The following is a 13,359-nucleotide window of genomic DNA, read 5'->3' as shown; positions in this document are numbered from 1 at the left end:
TAAACAGAGTCTCTGTCTCTCTATAGTGAGCTGCTTGGAGTTGGGGGAGGAATGACACAAGTCCTCCCATAGCCACCACTGCTGGGATGATGCTGGGTCACACTTGAAGCCAGCACAGTACTGGGTCTTGCCCACAGCCTGTGCCCAAGGCCTCTTTAGTCAGCAGGTGGTAAATCCTGCCAGGCCTGGGTCTCTCCTTTCAGAGAATTAGGCTCCCTTCTGGATCAGGAAGGGTCTAGAAATGTGGTCCAGGAGCTGTGGCTTGAAATAGGGGACTCTAGGAATCTGCTTGGTAATTTATTTTACTGTGGCTAAACTGTACCCACTTTGCTAGACAAAGTCCTCTTCACTTTGTTCTCTTTTCCTCAAGCAGAAGGAGTATCTTCCCAAGGTCTCCACAGCTGGGAATCCACTAGGTCACACCTGAAGCCAGCACGGTACTGAGGCTCACCCAAGGCCTGTGGCAACTATTGTGTGACTAACACTGATGTGTATTCACAGCCCAAGGACTTTTTAGTCAGCAGGTAATAAAACAGGCCAGGACTAGGCCTTTGCTTTCTGCTTCTGCCTTCTGCCTTCATTATTTGAAAAATAGTTTTGCTAGAAATAAGATTCTTCGGTGACAAATATGCACTGTTTTTTTTCTTTCAGCATTTTGAATATCCTGTTGCCTTCTGGGCGTCAATGTTTCTGATGTGATGTCCTCTGCTAATTTTTTTTTTTTTTTTTTTTTTTTTTTTGTGAGACGGAGTCTCACTCTGTCGCCCAGGCTGGAGTGCAGTGGCCGGATTTCAGCTCACTGCAAGCTCTGCCTCCCGGGTTTACGCCATTCTCCTGCCTCAGACTCCCGAGTAGCTGGGACAACAGGCTCCCGCCACCTCGCCCGGCTAGGTTTTTGTATCTTTTTAGTAGAGACGGGGTTTCACCGTGTTAGCCAGGAAGGTCTCGATCTCCTGATCTTGTGATCCGCCCGTCTCGGCCTCCCAAAGTGCTGGGATTACAGGCTTGAGCCACCGCGCCCAGCCGAGCCTCTGCTAATCTTATGGAGGCTCACCTGGATGTGATGGGTCATTTTTCTCTTGTTGCTTTTAAGATTTTCTCTTTGTTTTTCAACATTTTTTTATGGATGTTACTTCAGGAAACTGGGTTCCCTTCTGGCCCAGAGTGGGTCTAGAAATGTTGTCCGGGAGCTACAGCTGGGACGGGAGCTCCGTGACTCTGCTTGGGCTTAATTTTACTGTGGCCAAGCTGATATCCAAGTTGCAAGACAGGGTCCCCTTTATTTTTCCCTCTCGTTTCCTCAAGCAGAAGGAGCATCTCCTGAAGCTGGGAGCTATGTTGCTTGGAATTGGGAGAGCGGTGGCCCAAGCACACACTTGGCCATCTCAGTTGGTGTGTCTCACTGAATCTTATGCACCCCAAGTCCACCGGTTCTGCACCCAGCACAGCACCAGGACTTCCCAGGAATTACAGTCCTTGTGTCCTATGCCATCTTTCAAGTTTATTTAAGGACCCAGAGTTTATTAGCCCATGGTGGTGGGACCAGTCAAAACTAAGGTTTCAACAGCTGGGATGGACAATTCCTCTCTGGCTAGGGCTAATCTAAATGCTCCCTCCATGTGTGCATTCTGAATTCTGCCCTGTTTTGCTCTCTGCTCTGACAAGGGAGCTCTGAGTTCCAATTCAACTTCCCACAATACTTTGCTCTCCCTCTCCGAAGCACACAGACTCTTTCTCCCTAAGCCACAGAGCACTGCCAGGGGAAGCGGGAGATGGCATGTTGGCTGCACAAGACTGTCTTTTCTACCCTGTTCAGTGCCTCTTTCCTTGATGTGATGTGAAAAGCAGGCACTGTGGTCACTCACCTAGTTTTTGCTTCTTATGAAGCTGTTTTCTTGTGTAAATAGTTTATCCATATGGTGTTCCTGGAGGGGTACAATCACTGGAGGGTTCTGTTCGACCATCTTGCTTCCTTGTTTTGGTGATTTTGTCTATTGTTACTCAATCATCTATTGTATTAATTTTCATTCTAATACATATGATTATTTTCCTTCTGCTTGCTGTGGATTTAGTTTGTTCTTTTTCTGTTGTCTTAACAGGGATACTTAGTTGTTGATTTGAGGTCAGTCTTTTAATGTAGGTATTTACAACCATAAATTTACCTCTTAGCAGGGCTTTAACTGCATTCTGTAAGTTTCAATACGTATGTCTTCATTATTCATCTTAAGTGTTTTCTACTTTACTTTGTGGTTTCTTCTTTGACTCATTGGTTATTTAGCAGTATGCTTTTTAATTTTCACATGTCTGTGAAATTCTCAAATGTATTTCTGTAATTCATTTCCAGTGTCACTCATTGTAATAAAATGCCCCTCTTTATCTCTTTTTTATTGTAAGGTCGAACTTTATCTGACATTACTATAGCCATTCCAGCTTTCATTTGCATTAAGTGAACATTTTCTGTTGTAACATTTTAAAATAATAGTTTTATACTAAAATTTTTAGCTATATTCTTAGTAGTTGCTTTCAAGCTTACCATATACATCTTAACTATTAGGATCTACTATCAGGTTTATACTAACTTAATTTCAATGTAATATAAAAAGTTGACTTCTATATAGCTGTATTCCCTCTTCCCTCTTTCTGTGGTATTGCCGTTATATATATTACACCTATCTGTGTCACAAACCCAATAATACCTTGTCAAACTTATTACTTTATGTAATTTTATGTCTATTAAAAACACTGAGAAATAAAGAGCAAGTGCATACTTTTAGAACTTGTTACATTTACCTCCATTTTTCCCATTTTTGTTTCTCTTTGTTTGTTCCTGTGGATTTAACATCTGGTTTCATTTTCTTATTCCAGTACAACTCTGCTTCTACCCATCTCCTTTTTCTGTTCTTGTCAAATATATTATATTTCTATATGTTATAAGTGCCACAATGTAATTATTTGCATATTGTTTTATATAATCACTTTGTAAGTTATTAAAGAGAATAAAAAATAGCCTTTTTATTGCCTTTTATAGTTACATTATTAAATGTATTGGTGCTCTTTTTTGGCTCATGTGGATTTGAATTTCCATGTTGATAGGCTTTTGGTCTGAAAAACTTTCTTTAGTATTTTTTTTTGTAAGGTGCATCTCCTAGCAATAAATCTCTCAGCTTTTTCATTTTTGGAATGTCTTTATTTTGCCTTCATTATTTGAAAAATAGTTTTGCTAGAAATAAGATTCTTGAGTGACAAATATGCACTGGTGTTTTTCTTTCAGCACTTTGCACATCCTATTGCCTTCTGGGCTTCATTGTTTCTGATGTGACGTCCTCTGCTAAACTTATTGAGGCTCTCCTGGATGTGATGCGTCATGTTTCTCTTGTTGCTTTCAAGATTTTCTGTTTGTCTTTCAACATTTTTTTATGAAGTGTTGTTTGGGTATAGATTTCTTTGAATTTATCCTACTTGGAGTTTGTTGAGCTTCTTGAATGTGTGGATTAATGTCTTTTTTTGCAAATTTGAAAAGCTTTTAGTCATTATCTCTGCAAATATTTTTATATTCCTTACTTTTTCTCCATTCTTTCTGATTTCCCCATTACATATTTATTGGTGTACTTAAAGTTGTCTCACATTTCTGTGAGGTTGTATTCATTTTTCTATTTTCTGTTAGTTACTACTGCTAGGTGTCACCTTTTTTTTCTTCTTTCACAAACACACATAAACATTAAATTTATCATCTTCTCACGGCACACAGTACCAGGACCCATGACCCCTCCTCAATGTAAATATTAACATCAAATAATAGTGATAAATATAAGTCAGCAGAAAAATAGGATCTCTGGAAGCACCATTATGAAGTGGGTTTGGAGACAGGTGATCTGAACTTGTTTCCTGGACCCACCACTTTTTGGCTACATAAATTTAGGGAAACTCGTATCTTAACATATTAGAGATTGTCATCTGTGATATTGATGGTGAGGGTAGAAATAGAAGCTGTCTCAGAGGGTTGCTGTAAGAAATAATTGTAAAGCGGTGGCAATAGTGTAGTGTATACATGAAAATGATACCTAATAATATTACTAGGTAGAAGAAGTATGAGGTACTTTAAAGCAGTATTCTCCAATCGAACTTTCTGTGAGGAAGAATATTCTCTGTCTGCCCCATCCAAGAAAGTAGTCATTAGCCACAAGTGGATGTTGAGCAATTGAAATTCGGCTAGTGTAAGTGAGAAATTGACATTTAAATTTGATTTAATTTTAAATTATTTAAATTTAAATAGTCACATGTGGCAAGTGGCTACTATATTGGGCAGTACAGCATTTAGGGCCGTATATTAGACAACAAAAGGTAAGAAAGGATTTCTCTTTTTGTGTTTGGAGCACCTGTTATTGGTGCCCTGTAAATGACTCCTTGGTTTTTCTGATTCTTGAGCTGAGATAGTTCCTTGGGGCTAGAAAAAGTGCCAGTAAATGTAGAGACATCAGAATACTGTGACGTAGACTTGACTAAGGATTTAAAAGTATAGAAGAGTGTGTAAAATGAATTTATTAAGTAAAATTATTTATAAGATAAGTGAAACCACTAGCTAACTATATTTCCAGAGAGTCTAGGGAACACTTCCATCATGAAAGTGGTAAGGCATTCACTAGGGAGAGAAACACTGGCATCATTGAGAAGCTCAGTGGTGGCAGTTTCCTGATACTTATAGAAGTGGGCTTGCTTCTGTCAATGGGAATAATAAAGAACCAGGAGAGAGAAAACTGACGGCAGCAGCAAGACATCAAAGGCAAGAAAGGTGTAATTACCTGGTTGGCATTAAGGCCAGTATGACCAAGAGCCCTTGACTTGCAGCGATCTGTGACAAATGTATATAAAGCTTGGTGAGTCTAGGGGTGAGATAGATGAGTAGTCAACGATGATGTTGTTTGTTTACTAAATCCACAAAAGATCAAGAGTAAGTGACCAAGAAGATTGATGAGAGCCTTCAAAATAAAATAAAAATAATCACAATTTTTCACCTCACTTCCAGACATGAGCCAGTTCTTTGACCAAGACATGAGACAGCTTTTCCCTTTAATGAAAGGACATTTCAAGTCCCCTTGAGGAAGAACTTTGCAATTCCACAGCAAGGATATGTGGTAGCAGTTTCCCCAGTCTTTCCCTGAAGGGTCTTATGGCTAATTTCCAAATTAACTCTGGAAAGTGGAGCACTGAGATCTTTCGATGGCTATTAGTTATATAATTTCAGGTGACACTATAATCAGATGACTCAAAAATGGCAACATGGCCCCTTTGATAGTATAGAAACTTGCAAAGGTGATAAATAAGAGTCCTGGTATCAGTCTATCTCAGAGAGGTTCTTGTGTGTTCATAGATACACCCTGTGATTTTTTAAAAACTCTCTAAGTGCATTATTGGGATGAATATACCAAATGATAGGAAAAGGAAAACACCTGGGTCTGATTCACAAACTAGTTTGGCTTATGTATTAGTCAGGTTTCTCCAGACAAACAAACCCAATATTTTATATATATAATATATTAATATCATATATTATATATAATATATTAATATCATATATTATATATAATATAATAAATATATATATATTTGTGTGTGTATGTATGTATATGTAAAACACAGTTTATTATAAGAAATTGGCTCACATGATTCTGGAGGGTAGCAAGTTTATATCTGCCATGTAGACTGGCAGGCCCAAGGCCCAGGAGAGCCAGTGGTACAATTCTTGTCTGAAGGCTGCCTGCCTGGAAACCCAGGAGAACCAACGGTGCAGGTGAAGTTTAAAGGCAACCTACTGGATAATTCTCTCTTACTTAATGAGTCCTGTCTTTTTGTTCTATTTGGGCTTTCAACTGATTGGATGAGGCCTATCCACATTATAGAGGACAATCTGCAGTACCCAAAGTTCATTGATTTAAATGTTTCATCCCATAAAGTTGGTACATAAAATTAACGATCACAACTTGATTACAATTGATGTGGGTTTAAATTGAAATGCTACTTTACTACAGCCCCATTCAGGAGGAAGTTTTCCTAGAAAAAAAAAAAAAATGGTGATGGGAAAACTTCCCAGTGAGCAGAAAGTATACTATTAAGTTACTCTTGTACCTAAATGTGGTCTGTAAATAGAAGTGGTCTTAGGTAAGAATATGAACGGACCCCTGAGGAGAAGCAAATGGTTTGGTTGCTTTGTTAGCGGCTACAAGAAACAAGATTGGCAGTTTAGAATTAAAGAGGTCTGGAAAGCAAGATGTGAGTAGACCTATGGGAATGGGTGGTATCAATTTTATGCGATTCTAACCTAAAAGTCTTGCAAATTTTGGTGTTCCCATGTCATTATCACTAGTGTACAGCAGAGCAGGCATTGAACAAAAGATGAATAGGATAACTCTTTAGATGGCATTTAGTGTCCATAATAGCCATGTTGACAGAGAAGAAGGCAGAGAAGTGTCCTCAAACAGGGGTTTCCTTTTACCAAAGTTGAACTAGCTACTGCCTACCCTAAACGTCTTACCTGCTAGCATTAGTCAGATGCTAAGCCCTCTACCTCTGTATGGCAGCATCCCCCAAGGAGACAAGACAGCCAAATTTTGAAAGTTAATACATTATACCTCTTTTATCCCAGAAAGAACAGTAATTTGTTAATATTTAAATTAATGTGTATTTAGGGTATGGATTAGTCTTTTCTGCCCACTGTGGCTCAGCACCACCATCCAAGGAGGTTATGGCTTACCATGATGAGATCTCCTTGGACCAAGTGGTCTGCACATGACCATGAGATCTTCATCACCCAGAAGCTGACGATCTGACAGAACAAAGGAATGGCATCTTGTAGGCACAGCTAAGGTTCCAGCATGGGGATGACATCTCTCATTATTGAAGCACTATTATTGAAAGCATGGTATATACTTTGAACCAATAGCCATTGTGTGGAGCTCTGTTCTGAACTACTAGAAAACGCAGATATAGAAACTAAGAAATAGAACTTAGAGTGACCCATTTTACCACCAATCCCCCATGATCCATTTGTAGTGTGTGTATTTTCTATCTCCAAAACTTTAGCCTCTGAGGAACTAGAGGTCCTAGTTTTTTAGAATTGGGTTGGGTAGGGATCCTTCTATCAGAAGACACAATAAGAGTCTAATAAACCTAAAGCCATAGCTGTCATCTGGTAATGAAGTCCCTCATGAGAGTGCAGAAACAGGAAAAGAACAAAATTACTATGCTGGCAGGGATTATTGTCCCTGATTGTCCTGAGGACAGAAAAAATTGTGCTACATAAAGAAGGCAAAAAGAAGAATGTCTTGAACTCATGGGGTCCATTGGGATATCTCCTGGTGTTTTCTTGCCCAGGAATAATTATGATCGGGCAACTTCAGCAAGCATAACTTTACAAATGAATGTAACTAGAGGCTTAGATGACATAGGAATAAAGGCCTCAGTTACCCCATAATGCAAGCAACATGCTAGATAAAGGATCTGGAATGGTTGATAGAGGAGGAAGATGGGAGACATTAATATTTAGATAAACTGAAACAACAAGGATAGTAACTTGTTCTACTAAACCTACTGTGTAAAATTTTCCCTTTTAAAAAAATTAAAACTAGACACCATCTTGAAGCCTTAACTCAAAACAGTGAACTTAAGGTGGGGCACAAGTGGATCTGAATGGTGCAAGGGTTTAAGTATAGCTGATATTGATGATGCCATCAGTATCCCTCCAGCACTTATTCATGAGCACACCAACCCAATAACTTCAGCTACAAACCCTTGCAGCTCTTTATCTAGAGCCATTCATTCCACAGGCTAGAGATATCAGGTAGTAGCCCACCTCCTCAACAGCCTTAACCAATGACTGACAGGAATTGGTGCACAAAATGCTCCTGGTACTTTCCTGGGGTCAGTAGTTAGGCATGTTGGGCTAACTCTGAGGCACGTTTTGTATGTCCCTAAGCCTCAATTGCCCACTGATGGTTATCTGCACAATAACACACCCTTTATTTGCTTCCTTCTCCTTGACTCACTTCCCCATTTTCCTACAGGTGCTTTCTGGAATCATCTTCCAAATAAACTATTTGTATCGTATCATTGACCCAATGTCTGCTTTGGGGAAACCCAAACAAAAATATTTTTACTTCTGAATCAAATCTCTGATTTCGTGTTTCCTCTTTTGAAATGAGATACAAACATTGAGGAAAAGAGGAAAAAAAAAATAAGACAAAATAGCTGGAAGAATGGAAGGGAAAATGGGGATGTTCTTCACTCCAAGAAAAGAGTGTTCTCTAGTGGCATTGTGCATTCACCTGCTCAGAAAGGAGGAATATGAAAGAAGAGCTAGGCTCTGACCATTTCACTCCATCAGACACTTACCCAACCTCCAAAATAACCACAGAGAACACATCTGGTTGCCTGAAACTGTTACTACAATATAAGCTATGTCAGTTGGGGAAGGGGTCAGCTGCAAATAAACTGACTGCAGTCACTTGAGTGTATAAGATTTGCTTTCATCAAATCATAAAATATGAGGCAGTGAATGCCGGTCTCTTCCAACTGCTTAGCAATAACGTCAAGAACCCAGACATTGTCTACTTTTGTGTTTCAGCATCTTTTGTACTTACGCTTGCCATCTAGGGTTTGTAATATAGCAGACACACCCTCATCTCACTTCTATTGCAGGCAGAAAGAAGGTCAAACAGGAAGGCATCGTAGTTATACTGGGAAATCTAAACTTTCCCAGAAGCCCTTAGGTATTTCTACTGGCTAGAATTATGTCTCATGGTCATCTATAGATGCAATAGACTATTTTTAGTGGGGTACATTACCACCCTGGATAAGGAAGAAGGGATTTAGGAATTAATAGTAGGTCAACCATTACTTTCCGCCACATAAAGTGAACACAAGTAAAACCCAAATTATTTCACATTAGGGTTTGCACATCTCTCTAAGGTCATTTTGTAAAATCAATTCCTGAGGACTGGACCCTAGGGATGAGTGCGTGACTATTCCAGTGTTTTCATGCAATTAGAAGGCTACCTACATGGTGGATGCGTGTGTGTGTGTGTGTGTGTGTAATTGGAGAGACAGGTAGGTATTATCTAACAGCATGCCAATAAGTAACTAATATAAAAATGAGATCAATTAAAAAACCATGTTAACATAACAGAGAAGGAGCCAGAAATACGGAGACAAGAAGAAGGTATAGAGCTCACACAACAATCCAAACAATAGGACAGAACTTTTTACCCAAATGCATAGCTGATTAGGCTTAATCACAGAAAGCAGAAAAGCTTTCAGGTGGGCCTTCTGAGCGTAATTTCTCTTCTGTAGTCTAAGTATGAGGTTGAATGACTTTATAGACTGAAAATTGAAGTCCTCAGTTTAACATCTTAAATCTCAACTTCAGTAAAACTGTTTCAGCCATCATGCTCTATTTGTGCACATATTGTGTTTGTGTGTGCATGTATATGCATGTATGCACCCTCACATACATGACTTTTCTTAAAGTCAGAGTATTCCAGAGTCAATCCTCATACTAATTTTCAATTTCTAAGGGATTTAGAGGGAATTCTGAGAAACCATTCCCTTGTACTCACCTGCAAAATTCACTTGTTGTAAGTGATGAAATCCCCAGGAAGATATAACACCATTATGCTTCTGTTCTTTTCTTACTTTTCAAAATATGTACAGAGTCTTTTGATCTCTCCAGACACACCAAAAACTGCCTATGGATAGAAAGATGATTCTTCCAAGATTCATAATTTTCCTTTTCTCTGAGTGTCTGTAGCTCTTACTATGTGTACTGCACACACATGACAAGGCAGAAAATATAAACGTGCCTTCTTTTATTTAGAATTAAAAGTCTTCAGGAAATTCATTGGAATGGCAATAAGAAATGCATGCTCATACATTACTAATCTCTGCTGTAAAAAATGGAATTTACAGTAACATGATGTTTACGCCTTGTGCTTCTGAGATGCAGGGACATGCGCCTCTTTTTGCCAGGCACTTTAAAGCAGAACTATTCCATTTCATGCTGATGGCATTGCAGCATCAAAGAGTACCAGTGAAATTGTTCAGGGTCTTCCAAACAAATTTCTAGATTTCATTATTGAAAAAATTGTCTGCCCATTCGTACTGCCTGTCTTAGTCCAAACTGACAGCATGAACTGGAGTGACTCCAAATCTGTTTCTGTAGGGATATCTCACAGAACACAATGGCAGTTACAGAATATATTTCAGAATTCCATTACATTACCTCACTGTTAAAAAAAAAATAAAATAAGAAGAGGAGTTCTTATTATTTTACTTTGTTGTTTTGCAAGAGAACTTCTAGAAAATTTGCATTTACAATTTCCTGCCAGGAAAGGGGGAGTATAGTTACACCAGGTTTTCTGGAATAGCAGCTATGAGGACAAAAAGTATAGATTTCCAGGTGTATCACCTGGGCTAATTATAATCTCATAGGCTGACTCAAATTTGCATAGGAATAAGTATAGTTTGCATACCCACTACTCCATCATGTATTCAAAGTTGCTACAAGTTTGATATAGATGAGTTGTTTTCAGCTAGATATTTCAGCTTACTCTTGTTACAGATTTCCTTCTAATCGACATCCTTTTTCCTAAGATCCCCCATAAAGTAAGACATTGTGTTATTTTGACCCACATGAAATTGTCATTTTTCTAAGTCAAAAGTGGTTACATATAATGTGATTTGACTCATCCTAATATGTGGCCCTAACTAGAAAAATAACTTGAATTAACTATAACTGCCTCTCTTCCCTAAGAATTTGCCCCAGAATCCTGACCTCTGAATGGTTCCAGATAACACATTCTTTATTTCATAATTCTCCTTGTAGGATACATAGTATTGCACAAGGATTTGGACAATTGTGGCTCAAATTGTGGTTCTTCCATTTCCATAGTCTTAAGTTAGTTATTAATAATGGTTCCAATGTTATTCATAGTGGTTGGCATGGGTTTTTATGAGGTTTGTAAGTATATTTTCAGATATTCTGGGAGGAGAGATAAGTATATATTTATCTTACAGGTTAGGAAACTGGGGCAGCTATGATGAGAATGATTCCTATAGTTATCATTTAGGCAAGGACGATGTCAACCTCAACTCCTTTTCTTCTGCTGCCTAACTCCAACAGGGCTGTCAGGTCTGTAACTGCTCACAATCAATCACAGTGCTTCAGTCTACACAATTCGAATGATTTGACCTCACTTGTCATCTCTAAAATGTGAATAATAATAGTATCTACTTCATAGTATTGCTGTGAGGATTAAGATAGTCAATACATGTGAAGTATTTAAGAGTAGTGTTTGTATTGGGAAAATTGCTATGTGTGCTGGATATTGTTATTAGATTTTTTAATTCAAAAGCCTCCTGCTCTGGGAAGGTGAAACTTGATGAAAAAAAAAAACTTACACTGGAATTTTATTACAGTGAGTGTTCATATGTGTCAAAATAACAATATTAAAAATAAAACTAAAGTTGGATTATGAGTAGGTGTATAACACTCTGCCATAATAGTAATCGTATATTTCACCATCCAGGGAGTTCATCCATATTCTGTTTTGTTTATAGTCTTATGTTGGGTAGAGGAATAATTTTAGGAATCATCAAAAAGCCAAGGTTTTTATCATAGCACCTGGAAGCAAGCATACCATGGAGGAACCATTCACCACATTTGGTGCCAAAACACCTCAGTCCTTTCACTGCCATGACTGTGGTCTTGGACATCACTCAGCCAGCCACTGCCAATCCAGCATGTCTGTTTGATGGTGCAATGTTTTAGGAATTGAGATCATGCGATGAGTTCTCTGGCTGCATTTCACAACTAGTGCTTTTTACAAGTCCTGTAGGATTGGAGCTGTTGGTCTCTGGGCTCATTGCATGATGGCCACATATGAAATGCTCAAAAAGGACAGATGGGAGCAACTTTGGCAACTTCTGGATTATAGTGTATTACTAATAGACTACTTCATCCAAAGACCAAAAACTGTACCTAAGTAAGACTGTGTTATTAGTCTGCTTATAGATAAGTCTTATCTTGTAAGATAATCATACGAACTTTCCCAGCCATATAATAATTGCTGCTATTTTATATATCTATTGCCAAAAATACTTGATTCTCTAGTTACCAACAATTTGCTTTTGAGTTACTAAAAATGTCTAAATCTAACTGTTGAAGTTAGGATTGATTAGGTGAGACTCTTTCTGTTGAGGCTCCAGGAAGCAGGGGAGTCAAGTTGATGAGGGATGGATCATGGAATTGCAAGCCCAGGGTGGGCGTAAATGACCTGATTCATGTATATTCTGTACAGCTGTTGTAGAAATGCTATTTCCCAGTTTTTCATGGGAATAAGAGGCCTAGTTGGGGAAGAGATGAAGTTTGTGAGCAAAACAAGTGAAAGAGTGGAGATTATATTTATGTTGTGATGGTAAGTATTGCCTTAGATGGAAAGAACAGTGAGGGCAAAAACCAGTGGAATTTGATAGAATGAGGTGAGGCGAAAGGCTTAGTATGTGAGCTGAGGCAATTCAGCATCTGTATCTACAGAAGCTGGGAAAGTAGCATTCATATGTCTTTCATAAGACAAAGGATCAGTGCATTTTCTTTGTTGTAAATATAATAGTTCCTTAAAGAAATGAATTAGGTCAGATGACAAAACCCTAAACTTGAAAGTTGCATAAGAAAAGTCCCATAGTAAGAAAATAGATTGGTATATTTTTTTTTAAAAAAATTATTATACTTTAAGTTATGGGATACATGTGGAGAATGTGTGGGTTTGTTACATAGGTATACACGTCCCATGGTGGTTTGCTGCACCCATCAACCTGTCATCTACATTAGGTATTTGTGCTAATGCTCTCCCTCCTCTAGTCCTCCACCCTCTGACAGGCCCCAGTGTGTGATGTTCCCCTCCCTGTGTCCATGTGTTCTCATTGTTCAACTCCCACTTATGAGTGAGAACATGCACTGCTCCTGTGCATGTTTCTGTTCCTGTGTTAGTTTGCTGAGAATGATGGTTTCCAGCTACATCCATGTCCCTGTAAAGGACATGAACTCATCTTTTTTTATGGCTGCATAGTATTCCATGGTGTATATGTGCCACATATCCTTTATCCAGTCTATCATTGATGGGCATTTGAGTTGGCTCCAAGTCTTCGCTGTTGTGAATAGTGCTGCAATAAACATATGTGTGCATGTGTCTTTATAGTAGAATTATTTATAATCCCCAGAGTAATTTATAGATGCAGTACTATCCCCATCAAGCTACCACTGACTTTCTTCACAGAATTAGAAAAAACAACTTTAAATTTCATATGGAACCA

This window comes from Papio anubis, chromosome 2, assembly GCF_008728515.1.
Source record: "Papio anubis isolate 15944 chromosome 2, Panubis1.0, whole genome shotgun sequence".
NCBI classification, from domain to species: Eukaryota; Metazoa; Chordata; class Mammalia; order Primates; family Cercopithecidae; genus Papio; species Papio anubis.
Note: the sequence above shows the minus strand (reverse complement) of the source record.